Below are 13,891 nucleotides of genomic sequence, written 5' to 3' on the forward strand. Positions count from 1 at the left end.
GCTTATTGCAAGCCTAAAACAAAATATGCACAGTGAAAATCAACAAAATTAAAGGACTTTGCGTTTAAATATTGAAAAGAAATATGCAATATCTAAATGGTCAATGATATGATGGTCGAGCAGATTATATAACTAAAATGGCTACCCTGTTAAATAAAACGATAAATAAAAAAAAAATCTCCTTCCTTGTTCAATTCCCAGATCCCTTTGACGTTCGTCTTGTTGGTGGACCTACCCATACTGAAGGGAGAGTAGAGGTCTTGTTTGATGGATACTGGGGTACTATCTGTGATGGTGATTGGGATCTGAGTGACGCCAGAGTAGTCTGTACAATGCTGGGGTTTGATGGAGCCTTGAGTACACCAGGATCTGCTAGGTTCGGTCTGGGATCTGGACGAATCCTTCTAACCTGGGTCGAATGCTATGGGACAGAAGACAACCTAGCTGACTGTATTCATCGAGGGATTGGAGATTGGAGTTCTTGCGGTCATGACAGGGATGCAGGTGCCGTTTGTTACTCAGGAGGTAAGTTCCCACAAACAAATCGGAACAAAATCTGCTATCTAACGATATAATATGCTATCTATAAAAGAATACCTACAAATTTTAGTTCCGGTATTAATCTGAACGATTCAAGTTGGTTTTTATTTATTTTATCTTTGAAGTTCTCATAGTAGGCCTACGCTTACTCAGCAAATCTGGTGGATGGGAGTGAAGACAATCTCTGGGATTCTCTGAATAGATATAGGCCTACATAATATAATATAGCTCACAACCTGGCCTCAAAATGGCTCTAGATTTATTTGATTTCACGGTTCAGGCCAAATTAATTAAATTAAATGGCGTTAATACATGTCCATTAAATGTGTTATATTCATGCACTACATTATCCCCACCACCGAAAAAATGAATAAATATACAGATACATAAAAATGATTCAATGAATAAATATATTAAATCATAAAAAAATAGATGAAATTAGATAAAATTAATGAAGTAATAGCAGCATGGTTAAGATATTAAATGACTTTGCGTTTTGTCCTCGAAGGATTATTCGTTATTAAAAATGGCCATGGCAAAAAATGATTCTCAAACACCTTCCTTTCCCATACTCAGATCCCTTTGATGTTCGTCTTGTTGGTGGATCTAACGAAACCATTGGTATAATTGTATTTAGGCCAATACTATTTCGTCTAATTTTCAGTATTTGTACATGTACATTGTTTATTATGTGTTTGATCTAGCCCGATTTGGTCTATTTCGTTAAAATAACTCTTTATAAAGTAGAATCATTTGACAGAGTAAAAAAAGCGATAAGTAGACGAAATGGAAACAAAATGTTTTTTTTTCTTTTTTAAATCTCAATTTTTGCCGTGTGTGAGAAGACTACTATGGAAAAAGGAATGACATAAGGAAATCAATAGAGGGTTTTCACATTTGCAACGGGAAAGAATTTCGCAATGTGGTAAATTTATTAAAAATGCAAGTAAAATCACAATGGGCAATTGAGAGCCTTTTTGTCGAAAGTTAGTGGACCTGGGTAGCAGATCATCCTAAGATTCTGACCGGACAAAACATTTGCAAATATGTCGTTTTTCCCAGAGTCCAAGACAATAATGCTGTTTCGATTCACCGATTTGCGACAAAGATTTCTTTGTCATGAAGGGCTTTTGATAATTAAAACTTCTGCGTCCTAGAAAGGATCTGCGTGGAAGCTGCGAAGACTTCCCATTGTCAAGGTCTTCGTTCCCAATTTTAAACGATGACAAGTTAGTTTTTCAATCAATTCTATTCGTAGTTATCATAGTTCGCTTCCTCGGCGATCCGAGTGAATAGCAGTAAACATGGTAAAGGCAATGGTACTCTCAAATCTTCATGAATCGGGTTTTATTGCTGACTTATTAATATCTTACATCCCCGACATTCATTACTTCTTCAGATAATTTCTATCAAAATATTATTAAAAAATGCGTTTCAATGAATTATTAATTTATACCAAGAGGAATTTATCGTTGAACTAATTCAACGATATCCCTTTCAAATCTACTGCCTTGTTTTTCTTCCTATTTCTAACATTGTGTCGATTTCTATTGATTGATTTTTTCACTGCTTACCGTTAATGGTCTCATGTCTTTCTCACACCCGTCAAGCGCTAGACATATCGTGATAAATGTATTTTCAATATTGTAAGTCTTTGGGTGTTTTATCTTTATTGAAGCAGTGACTTAAATAAATTAAATTTGATTTCATTTTCAATTTACTTAAGAGCACCCGAATCCATTACAAGTTCGCCTTATCAGTGGGTCTACCGATTTGGAAGGCAGAGTAGAAGTCTTGCATGATGGATCATGGGGGTACTGTTTGTGACATCAACTGGGATCTGAGAGACGCCAGGGTGGTTTGTAGGATGCTGGGGTTTGATGGAGCCTTGGAATCTCCGCGATCTGCTAGGTTTGGTCAAGGATCTGGTAGCGTTCTGCTGAAGTATGTCAACTGTGAGGGAAGTGAAGACAACCTAGCAGACTGTGCTCATACAGGGATTGAACGTTACCCATGTGTGCATTCCAGGGATGCAGGAGCCGTATGTTACTCAGGAGGTAGGGTTTGTCGCAATCTCAACGAATTGAGCTATTCAAATTGTACTCGCAAATTCGTACATTTAAACAAGCATTCCTTAAAATTTTGAATTAAATGTTTGGATTTGAACATATCAGAATCTCAATGAATTTCGTTTTCGGTTGCTTTTATCTGTTCATTCAATTCTACACTACAATTTATTCAAATTGCAACAGACCCATTCAGCATTCGTCTAATCAACGGCACCAACGATTTAGAAGGCAGAGTGAATGTACTGTACAAAGGAGAAATGGGAACAATATGCGATGATAACTGGGATCTTCGAGATGCAAGAGTCGTTTGTAACATGCTTGGATTTGATGGGGCTTTAGCCACACCAGGTAGAGCTACGTTTGGGGCTGGAAGCGGCAGAATCCTGCTTGATGACGTTGGCTGCAAAGGGATGGAGGATACCGTTGCTGACTGTTTCCATCGAGGACTTGGAGTCACCAACTGCAGCCATGACAATGATGCTGGTGTTGTTTGCTTTAGAAGAGGTAATTAATTCAAAACAGTGAAAATTCCTAAAACAAGAGCATCAACCAAATTTTGAGATCGGTGCTTTCGATGAGTTCCGAATTCCCTTACGTCAAGCTTAATGAAAAACTGTTATTAGCTCGAAGTATAAACTTTCATTCATGAGCAATGACCAACGTGATGACCGAAAAGCTATACACCGTTGAATTTATTCTTCGAAAAACAGAAACGGGTTCTTCTGTAGAGCCCCGATAAATTAGAAAAAAAATTTTTTTAAACGGTTATCAAAGAATTTAGCAGTGTCTGTATTTTCTTGCGTAAAGTGTTGTGTTTTACCAATATGCACAATTCATAATAACCAGAAAGGATGGATACAGTACAAGGATAACTATTAAAAATCGCGACAATATTTAAGGTGTGACAATCGTTAGCATTGGATGTAACCTAAATAAATTGTCTGTTTTATGTAGTTTTTGTGTAGTCCTTATGTTGGAAGGTGTGTGAAGTTCCATACACACTTACCATTGATTTTGTTCGTCTAGCTGGCAGACACACATTTGTCATGCTCCTGTTTTGCAGTCATATACGTATTATTTGTTTCTCACCAAACGATTATTTACCAGTATCTTGTTATGAAGTCTTTCAGGAAGTAGAACATAATGAATATTTGAATATTTCGCTCATCTTCATCTTTTAGCATGTTTAGAGTACATAGATAGACATATTGAACTCCATGTACTACCCTTCCATGTACTGCTGCAAAAGATCAATCTCAAAATTGACAAGCAAAAAAAAGTCTTCAACCGCAAATAAAGGACATTTCGTACCAGGAAAAAAACTGACAAGCAAAAAAAAAAAACAGGTCTTACAGTTCAAAAGAGGGGGCACACGTCTGTTTTTAATTGCATTTTTACATTACAAATGATTAATTTTGCTTCTCAAAGTGGGGGGGGGGGGGCACGTCCCCTGGATCAGTTGTGACTCGTCAGGGGGGCAATGGTACGTCCCCTGTATGGGTTGTGACTCGTCAGGGGCGGCACTCTGCCCTCCTGCCCCCCCCCCTTAGGTACGCTAGTGTCTCTAACAGAGACGTGTTTGACAGATTCCTCACGTGAGAAGCAGACCAGCCGATTTCCCAAGTTAATTCTTTTCTTGATAGTCAACATGTAATTTAACAAAATATACTTTTGGTTAGAGACTTCAATTTCCATATGGATATAAAAGACAATCCGGATAGTTTGGCGTTTAAAGATGTCTTATACTTTTTCAGGCTCCAGAACCATGCGGCTTTCTCAACCCATTTGTCAGGCGAAACATAGACCTTTCAATATCTGATGCAGGTGATCACATCGTCTCTAGACTAAAGAAAAACTACTTTCCTCAAGTAAGGAATCATCTACTTTCATGCAACATGAAAAACATGAACTTCATTCTATTCTGGCAGGATAATGAATTTGTCAAAGAGACCTGAGGTGAACTTTCCGGATGGTATAGTAGACCTGTATAACATACATGCACCGGTGAAAGATAGACACGTCGTTGTTCGACCAAACGCTTCCTACTATGATTCTCTTCAGCTTGCAAGGCAGGAGCGACGACGCGTCGTTGTGAGCGGTGCATGCTGAAATCTAAAACTGAGATTGATAGACGGATTTACAGGGCTGAGTGTAAACGCTCCTCGGATAAATAAATAGTCGTTCAGTCATCCTACTTTCCATCAGATCTGAGAACTGTTGCTTGAAGTGGATAAGACACAGACAAGTGATCATGACTGTAAGGGGCTCAACGAAAGATGCCATTCTTAACTGTCTAGATATGAAACTCTCCATGAAGCTGATGTTTTGAAACTTATTAAATTGTCATCATCTACAACTTCCCTTCTAGATTCCCATGCCAACTTCTATTACCAAGGAACATTCCCTAGTATTGCTACCATTGATAAAGAAGATTATCAACACTAGTCTCGAAACGGGAGTTTTTCCTTCTCATTAAAAAAAATCAGATGTGACACCACTCAACAAGAAAACTAATGTTTTGGCCGATGAGCTGTCTATCCATCGTCCAATTTCACATCTCTGTTTCATGGGGAAACTATTGAGAAAGCCCTTGTCCGACAACTCCAGAATACTTGTCCGCAAACGATCTGCATAACCAGTTGTCAGGCTGTTTATAGCCACACAACAGTGTTGAAACCGCTCTGCTTAGGGTGCAGAATCACATGTTGGTCTCTCTCGATGAAAAAATGAAGTTCTGCTGGTGCTCTTAGATTTTAGTGCATTTGATCTGATAAACCATGACATCCTGATTTGTATGGTATAGATGGTGCTGTGCGGAAGTGATATCATCCTACCTCTGACAACGTACCCATGTTGTAAAAGTTGAACGAAGTTGTGTCCAAATAAACCGACGATTTATCCGGGGTGCCTCAGGGATCCATACTTGGTCCATTACTCTACACGCTATACAACTCTCCAATATCAGCGATCATCAAGCCCCATGAGCTGGAGACAATGCTATACGCCGATGGCACTCAAATGTATTTAGCATTCAAGCCCCATGATCGACAGACTGCTATAAACAGGATTATTTGTCTTGCAGATGTCCTGTCTTGGGCTCGAAGAAATAGTTTGAAAATCAACCCAATGACTCGTTTCTCATCTAGGTTTATTCCCGCTTTAACATCAGCTTGTTTTGAAGTAAATGGGTTCGATGTACATGAGACAACGAAAGCACGCAGGCTAGGCGTACACATGGATCAACACTTTCAGTTAAAAGAACATGTTAGGATTACGACTCAATATGCAATGTATTCATGGAGAAGAAGTACAAAGATTTCGAATAACAATGAAAAGTTGATTCACACTTTTGTCTCATCTAGAAATGACTTTTGCACTTCACTTTTATATGGCCTGCCTGAAAAATATGTAAAAAAAAACCTTCAAGTAGTGCAAAATAGCGCAGCCAGACATATCATTTGTTGATAAGGGTCAGGATCCCGTAACGCCCTTGCTGACACACCTGCATTGGTTGCCTGCACATAATAGAATTGTTTTCAAGATTCTAGAAATATGCCCTAAAACATTAATTTGTCTGGTCTGATTACTGAATATTTACCACAAAGAATTATCCGCTATTTTAGCCATAATTTATTCATTGTGCCAATGTAAAACACAAGTTCGTTTGAGGATCGTGCCTTTCAGTGAGCAGCACCTGTATTATGGAATAAATTACATCAATTGTGGGCCCATAACTTGTACTTCCATCTTCCACAAACTGTTAAAAACAAACATGTTTTTGTGTTATTTTGTTCATGAAATGTGTATTATATTAATAGTTTGTTAATTTTCCATTTAATATTTATTTTTCTGATTTTTAGTTCTGGTATAAGACTAAATTACTTGTATGTTAGGTGCATAGAGATTCTGTTGAATAGCATGCGCTATAGAAGCATCCGTTATCATTATTAAGTCAGAACGTAAAGCTTTATGCATTATGATGCACTGTAACCTGTATTGTTTTTACCTAAGGTCATTCACCTCCATTCCAAGTACGGCTGGTCGGCGGAGAAAACGATGCCGAAGGCACGGTGAATGTTATGCACAATGGATCTTGGGGAACCGTATGCGACTTTAATTGGGATCTGCGTGACGCCAAGGTGGTTTGTAGAATGTTAGGGTTTGATGGAGCTTTGGAAGCACCGAGATCTGCAAGGTTTGGTCAGGGTTCTGGACGCATTTTTCTAAACTGGGTCGAATGCGACGGATCAGAAGACACTTTTGCAGACTGCATACACCCAGGAATTGGAGATTACAGTTACTGTGGTCATAACAAAGATGCAGGAGTCGTGTGCTTCCTAGAAGGTATGTTTTCTATTCTTTTCTCGATTAAGTTAAGCCCCACAATTAAATGAACCGCATTTGAAATGATACTTAGGCCATTGCTGGCAACCTGGGGCTACAGGTGTAAGCATATAGAAAGAAGAAACAATACATCAAGTTCTTCAATTAGTCTTACCTTGTGTAATTACATCTACCTTTGAAAATCAACAAATAGAACTATAATACCACTTAACAATTTCCAAAGTGTTCTGCAAACTAGACGATACAGATTACGGTATATTGTCCTTAACTTTGCCTTGGTAGTTCGACTTGCAGATGGAGCCAGCGATAATGAAGGAAGGGTAGAGATTCTGGTGGAAGGGTCTTGGGGAACTGTGTGTGATGATTTGTGGGACCTGGATGATGCTACCGTTGTGTGCAGACACTTAGGATTTATGGGAGCTTTGGCTGCGTTACCCCAGGCTCACTTTGGTGATGGTTCTGGTGATATCTTGTTGGATGGTGTTCAGTGCAATGGATCAGAAGCCAACCTCAAGGACTGTAAACACAAGGGGATAGGTGTACATAACTGTGCACATAAAGAGGATGCCGGCGTCATATGCAGAAATACAGGTAATTTAAAACTGTGGCTGACACTGAGTTACAAACCCATATCCTTTGAGTACTCATTCATCTTTTGATCAAGTTATTATTCACTATTACAGATTCATTTCATGTGAAATTACGTTAGATGCTACAGGGATCTGTCGTACTCGATAATTTCCTTTCAAATCCCAGTACTTGTCGTTCTCGCCTTAGATAACCATTCCTTACATTTTACCAAAAACATTTCCGGCTACGGCATTGCTATTTTTGTTAATCTTAATACGTTTCACGGGGATACCTGGATTAAAAAAATTAAATCCGTACAATATAATTTACATCATAAAAATTGTTTATTGGAGAGATATGAATTGGATAATACTCGGCTGAGAGCCCGTTTAAATAGAATCGATTGTTCAGCTTAATCTTAATCCGTGACCCAAAAGCACAATAAACTTGATTATCTGCCTTTTTCACTGGATATATAATGGACCATTACATAATTATGTGTGGCTGTGCGAGGGTGAAAGTGCGTGTGCGTATGTGTGTGCAAAATATGTTAGGCGTCAACATTTTCTAATTTTCATCTTCATTATCTCATATATCTTCATAGGTTTTACGACGTACTCAGACACTAGTAAATCTGATGAAATGTATTCCACAAATACACCATGGTTACAGTCGTCCAAGCATATTCAATACGAAACTACAGATCCACAGACAGTGACTTATAAAGGTCAAAATTTGAAAGTTAATTCAGAACCAGCTCTCGTACTTAGCTTTCACATGATAATAGTCATCGGAATTTGCACGCTTTCCATAAGCATATTAGTGATCTTATCAATCGTGTTCTGTATTTATAGATTAAAAAAGAGAATGGCTGCTAGTAATTCAGACAATGATATTTATATGGATGTCACAAATCTCTCGTCATTTAACGCCCTATCTACCAGTACGCCTTATCAAGACTTACACGCCCCACCCCGGTTACCCGATAGACAAAAGACTGGTGTGATTCGTCACGAGTATGAATCACAGATAATTATGGATCTCGCTGGTAATCACGATGCCGAAGACTTTAATAAACTTCAATATATCGGGAAAGGGAATATTCATGAATACACCGACATGAAAACCATTCGCCAAACATACCAACGAAACGAAGACAAGGACATGGACGGGTATTGCAGACCAGACACAGAAATGCCTTCCAGAGATGAAAAAGCAATTAAGGATTGTGGCAAAACTGAAATCCTAAAAATGTCTGATGACAATGTTGGAATTGAATTTTCGCCCAAAAGAAAAAATGAACACATGACACATGGTTATATGGATATGAAAACGGTTTACCAACAACCGAAATCCGGAGAGGATCTTGATCTCGATGGCTACCTCCTCCCAGACGCAACAAATTCACCGAATCATGGCAATGCTGTAAAATATGAAACAACACTTCTTAATTGAATAAATCGAACATTAATTTCCTCTGTAATAATGAAAAAGAAGATGCTATTCAGACAAAACCTAACAGAGTGGAAACGCAAGTACATGGACATTACGTTTGCTTTCATAGACGCTGTTACAGAAGACACGATAGATCCGAATAATATCTTCTTTCAGGTGACAAAAATTTGATTTTTCCTAATGAAGGGATATTTAGGAATACAATTTGACGCCGCCTCGAGATCATTTTACCCCCTGGTGCACATGGTCTGAAGCCTGTTTTATTGTGTGTCTACATTCAAGCTGGATTCACATCGCCTATTCACGTGACACAAGTCACGTATACATTATTATTGTTCTTACTTCGGTTCGTTAGCTATAACTGTTATTTCTAGTTAAGTGGTCATGCCGGCCTGAGACCACTTGGGGGTGATACACATACCAAATGCAGGACGGAAGCCAATGTGAAGCCGCTTTCAAACCACATCAACAGGTCGACACGGAAGTCGAGCTGCTTCCGAGGCCGGTTTCAGTTCACTTTCGGCCTATGTGTATCACCACACATACGTTTACAAAATGTTTCGTAACTTCGAAACCGCATATGAGGGTGACGCAAATTTGGTCTCAAGAGTTGCGAAACCTGAGAGAAAAGGCATTTAAAACGTCGTGGCGTAATATTTACCCATTTCAAATTTATCGCGAAGAACGTTATCGGGAACTAAATAATCCCCCGCGATACATAGTGTTAATCCTCATTCTCTTAATGAATTTATTATAGAAGAACCTAACTTACGTAATAACTTGTGCACTGAATTGTTATTGTAACATAGTCTGATGAAACCATGAGTTATTGAATGTATAATAAATCACCATTTTCCAAAACAAAACCTCTTCCTATAATATGAAACTGAGAGCGACGTCAAATTCCCATTATTAATGGAGGATGTGCGTTGTCGAAGTGAATTGTAACGATTATATAAAAGATTATGTATCTACATGTAGCATTTAATTTAGCATACAAGATTTCGCAGGTGTATACGTAGGCATGACATATACATGGATATAAATCTATGTTCGTAATGTTTTGAAGTTATTTAATCCTATTGTTGTCTCTGACACTTTTTTTACACACACACCTTCCCTCACCCTCACACGCACACGTATATGTATATGTATATATATATATATATATATATATCCACACACACACACACACGTATGTGTACATATATATAAATATATATATATACATATATATTATGCAAGTACTTCTGCTGCAAGCATTATATTGCATTGTCTTCAAATATTTGCAATATATACTGACGAATTAACTTATGTCATGTATGTTGTGATATTGGTGGCCTAAATAACACCAAAAATTATTTGATAGAATCGGCTAGGTTTATAGGAAGGTGTTTACCATCCAATGACCTGAAAGGGACAAAGCTATATTTTGTGTCTGGGGATATGTGATAGTGATAATGATGATACTTTTACATTCATTGAGTACAGCTGAAATAACAATCTAGATACAAGGAAACGTTCTTTATTTAATGTCATATGTTTATACGTATGAGATTCATCATCTACCTCTCCTCGCGGGTTTAAATTCCATTGAGTATGCCTAATTTGAATGCAATCCAACTTAATACAAAGTAAAGAATATGTATCTATGCAATGCGAATGTAAGAAATAGAAAAGTCACCACAATGTGGATTTTTACATCAATGTGAAAATTGTTTATGGACTGTTATGATTATATTAAATGTATCAGAAGTAGATCATCACTTTAATACTCTTATGAAATAAATACAAGAGAGGAGGACAATGCAAGAAGGTTGGAATAAAAAAAACGCTTTGGCGGTAACTCGTTGGACTTGGATAAAAATGATTGACACTTAGTGTTTTTTACAGTCAACCAATAACAATGAACAGAAGACGAAACATTATTATTTTTTGAAGTCAGAAACTTAACTGTAGGGTGAGTGGTGTGTGTCTGGGTATATGTGCGCGCGTGTGTATGCATATAACTTACATGTGAGGATATGCATTGGGCCAGTTTGGCTCCTTTGAGAAGGAAATACCTTTCCAAAAGCCCAACGCATAGGGAGACTTACATGAATCCCCATTCAACACAACCTTCCCCGTAGGTATGTCTCGCTGACATGTACAGGCCGCAAAGAAACGTTGTTAGCGCTAACGGAGCACTAACAGCACCGTTAGCGAGGTTTCGGCTGCATAGAAGCATAATGTTTCAACGTTGCATGTATCTATGTTAAACATTTCGATGGTCATGATGATCTTTGGAACAGTGGTCACATTCATTTTCTACTTCGGGGACTATTTAAAGAACAAATGAAACAATTTCATATTTTACAAAGTAATACGTAGGGAGGGAATGAAATGAAATTACCCGCTCACTTAATGTACATTATTTTAGACATTGACTTTAATATAACTTTTTAAAAAATTTTGTCATTCAATTCCATTTTCATGAATATGATTTTTGTTACTTAACTCCCTACCTGTCTACGTCCTTTTTCCCTACACCTCCTCTATAGAGTGAGGTCATTCTTTTACTCTGTACGACGAACCTACATCCAACTTTAATTATTGATTTTGCCGTCAATAGCACATTTTGCAAGGAATCTATGTCCAAATACTTATAATTCAGTAATTAACACCGCGGTAAAATATCATCACAAAGTAAGAATCAATGGAGATAAATCCGTTTAATGGTAACAATACATTGAGCCTATGGGATAAAGATCCCATTAATCCATACATACATCACTACGCGCAAATAATAGATTTGCCTAACTATATGGCTAAAACTCACTAATAACACTTGCGTCTAACGGCGCTTTCTGTGCGGTCATTCTGTTCATGGTGTTAGTGGCTGATTTGCTAGTGACCTGTTAGCGCTAAAAACACTACCACTACTCTTTAAAGGAGAATTAAACTCTTGGAGCAAGTTAGCTTTTGTGAAAGCAGAAAAATCAAAAAATAAGATCAACAAAAGTTTGAGTAAAATAGGACTAGCAATAAAAGAGTTATGAGCATTTGAATGTCGAGATCACTAATGCTATGGAGATCCTCCCATTGGCAATGCGACCAAGATCTGTGATGTCACACACGTACAACTCTCCCATTTGGACACTGAAAATATACCCCAAAACATTTCTTTTTGCTCATTCTAATCATATGACAAACGATTCATCAATGATATAATGTTGTGAAACCTCTGTACTTGTCATCTCATAAAGAGAACACCTCACATTGTGATAGACACTATAAAAGTGAGAATATAAGTGAAATAAGTACTAAAGTAATAAGGGAGTTGTACGTGTGTGATATCACAGATCTTGGTCGCATTGCCGATGGGAGGATCTACATGGCACTAGTGATCTCAATATTCAAATGCTCATAACTTTCTTATTATTCATTCAATCTTCCTCAAACTTTCAACAATGTGTTCCTTTGATTTTTCTCTTTGATATGGATTCAGCTGGTTTCAAGGGTTTCATTCTCCTTTAAATGTAAACGATTTGAAATAAACCCTGATCGGCTTTAAATAGTAACCAGCCGAATTGGAATTTATTTCAAATCTTTAGGATTAACTTTTAAATATCAAAATATTTAAATTCAAATCTTAAAGATTTATATTCAAATCCACAAGGTTTGAATCTTAATGTAATATTCGGCTGGTCACGATTCATAGCCGAACTGGATTTGTTTTAAATCCTTGACATCTAGAGTGTAACATTTCTGTGCGACCGCTACAGGGTTTTGTGAGGATTGTAGTTGACCAGTTTGGGTGTGAGTGAGAGCATCGATGTGGGGAGGGGGAAGGACTTTGAGTAATGTTGAGGGTGTATTCGCAGTGGCAAGTTTAAGATGCGCTTTGTTCAGTGAGAGTGTCAGACTCGCATGTGGGTAAATGGGAAGGCGCGTGGATAAGGATGTGACTGAGGGTACCTACATGTATGTGTAGATGACTGAATATGAGTGGTGGAGAGAGTGAGAGTGTGTGTGCATATGAGGCTATCAGTATAGTGGTGAGTATAAGAAATGTGTGTTTCTACGAGTCACAATGCCTTTATTTGTAAATGTGAGGGTGTGCGGGTGGATGTGTGTGTGAGTAGGGTATGGGTATGAGAGTAAGAGTGTGTACACAGGTGGAATGTTGGTCGAGTCTTGAGTGAAAGATGCATGTGTTTCTGTGTGTAGCACTGACATGTTGGTAAGAGTGATGAGTGTGCCTGTGCAAGTGAGAGTTTGGATTCAGTTATAAGTCTAAGATGTGTGTGTGTGTTTCTGTGACTGTCGCAATAAAATGTCTGTAAATATGAGGATGTGTGAGTTAACGTATGAGGGTGCCTATATGTGGATACAGGATTGTGTATGAGGGTGAGGATGTGTGCGTGTATTTATGCGAGGGTATGGATGTAGTAGAGTGTGCAAGATCTGGGGTTTGTGGGGGAACAAATGAGGGTGTTTATGCATGGATTTATCGGCAATTTGTGTGTGGATTTGTGCGTGAAAATAAAAAAAGGTGTGTGTGTTTGAAGGCCTATCTGGCTGATATACCGTATGCAACCGAGTTGTAAATAAAAGTCCAGGGTCCGATCCCCGGGCACTGTACTTATGCACGTCAGGAAGGAATTAAGCAACATTGCTATTTTAACCTACATGCATATAAAAGTAAATGCTATACACTTTCTTGGAAACTATGTGTGCACTTGTTTTAGTGGGTGGATGTGTGCAAGAGAGAAAGAGATGGGGGGGGAGAGTGGGCGTATTTTTTGCTTTGAGGTATGTATGTGTGTACATGATTGATGCAGAAATGAAGAGTTTAGTTGCAAAAGGGGTTAGGTCCACTCTGGACCATTCCGAGAAAAACCATGTTTTTTATTCTCACTTATTGTAATATT

At 38.1% G+C, this 13,891-nt stretch overlaps 1 pseudogene; it reads left to right on the forward strand.

Moving 5' to 3' along the window:
* The first annotated feature begins 332 nt into the window (after positions 1-332).
* LOC129270905 (deleted in malignant brain tumors 1 protein-like) lies at positions 333-8,978 on the forward strand (annotated as a pseudogene).
* The last annotated feature ends 4,913 nt before the right edge of the window (positions 8,979-13,891 follow it).

The sequence above is a fragment of the Lytechinus pictus genome, chromosome 11 (genome assembly GCF_037042905.1).
Source record: "Lytechinus pictus isolate F3 Inbred chromosome 11, Lp3.0, whole genome shotgun sequence".
Classification (NCBI taxonomy): Eukaryota; Metazoa; Echinodermata; class Echinoidea; order Temnopleuroida; family Toxopneustidae; genus Lytechinus; species Lytechinus pictus.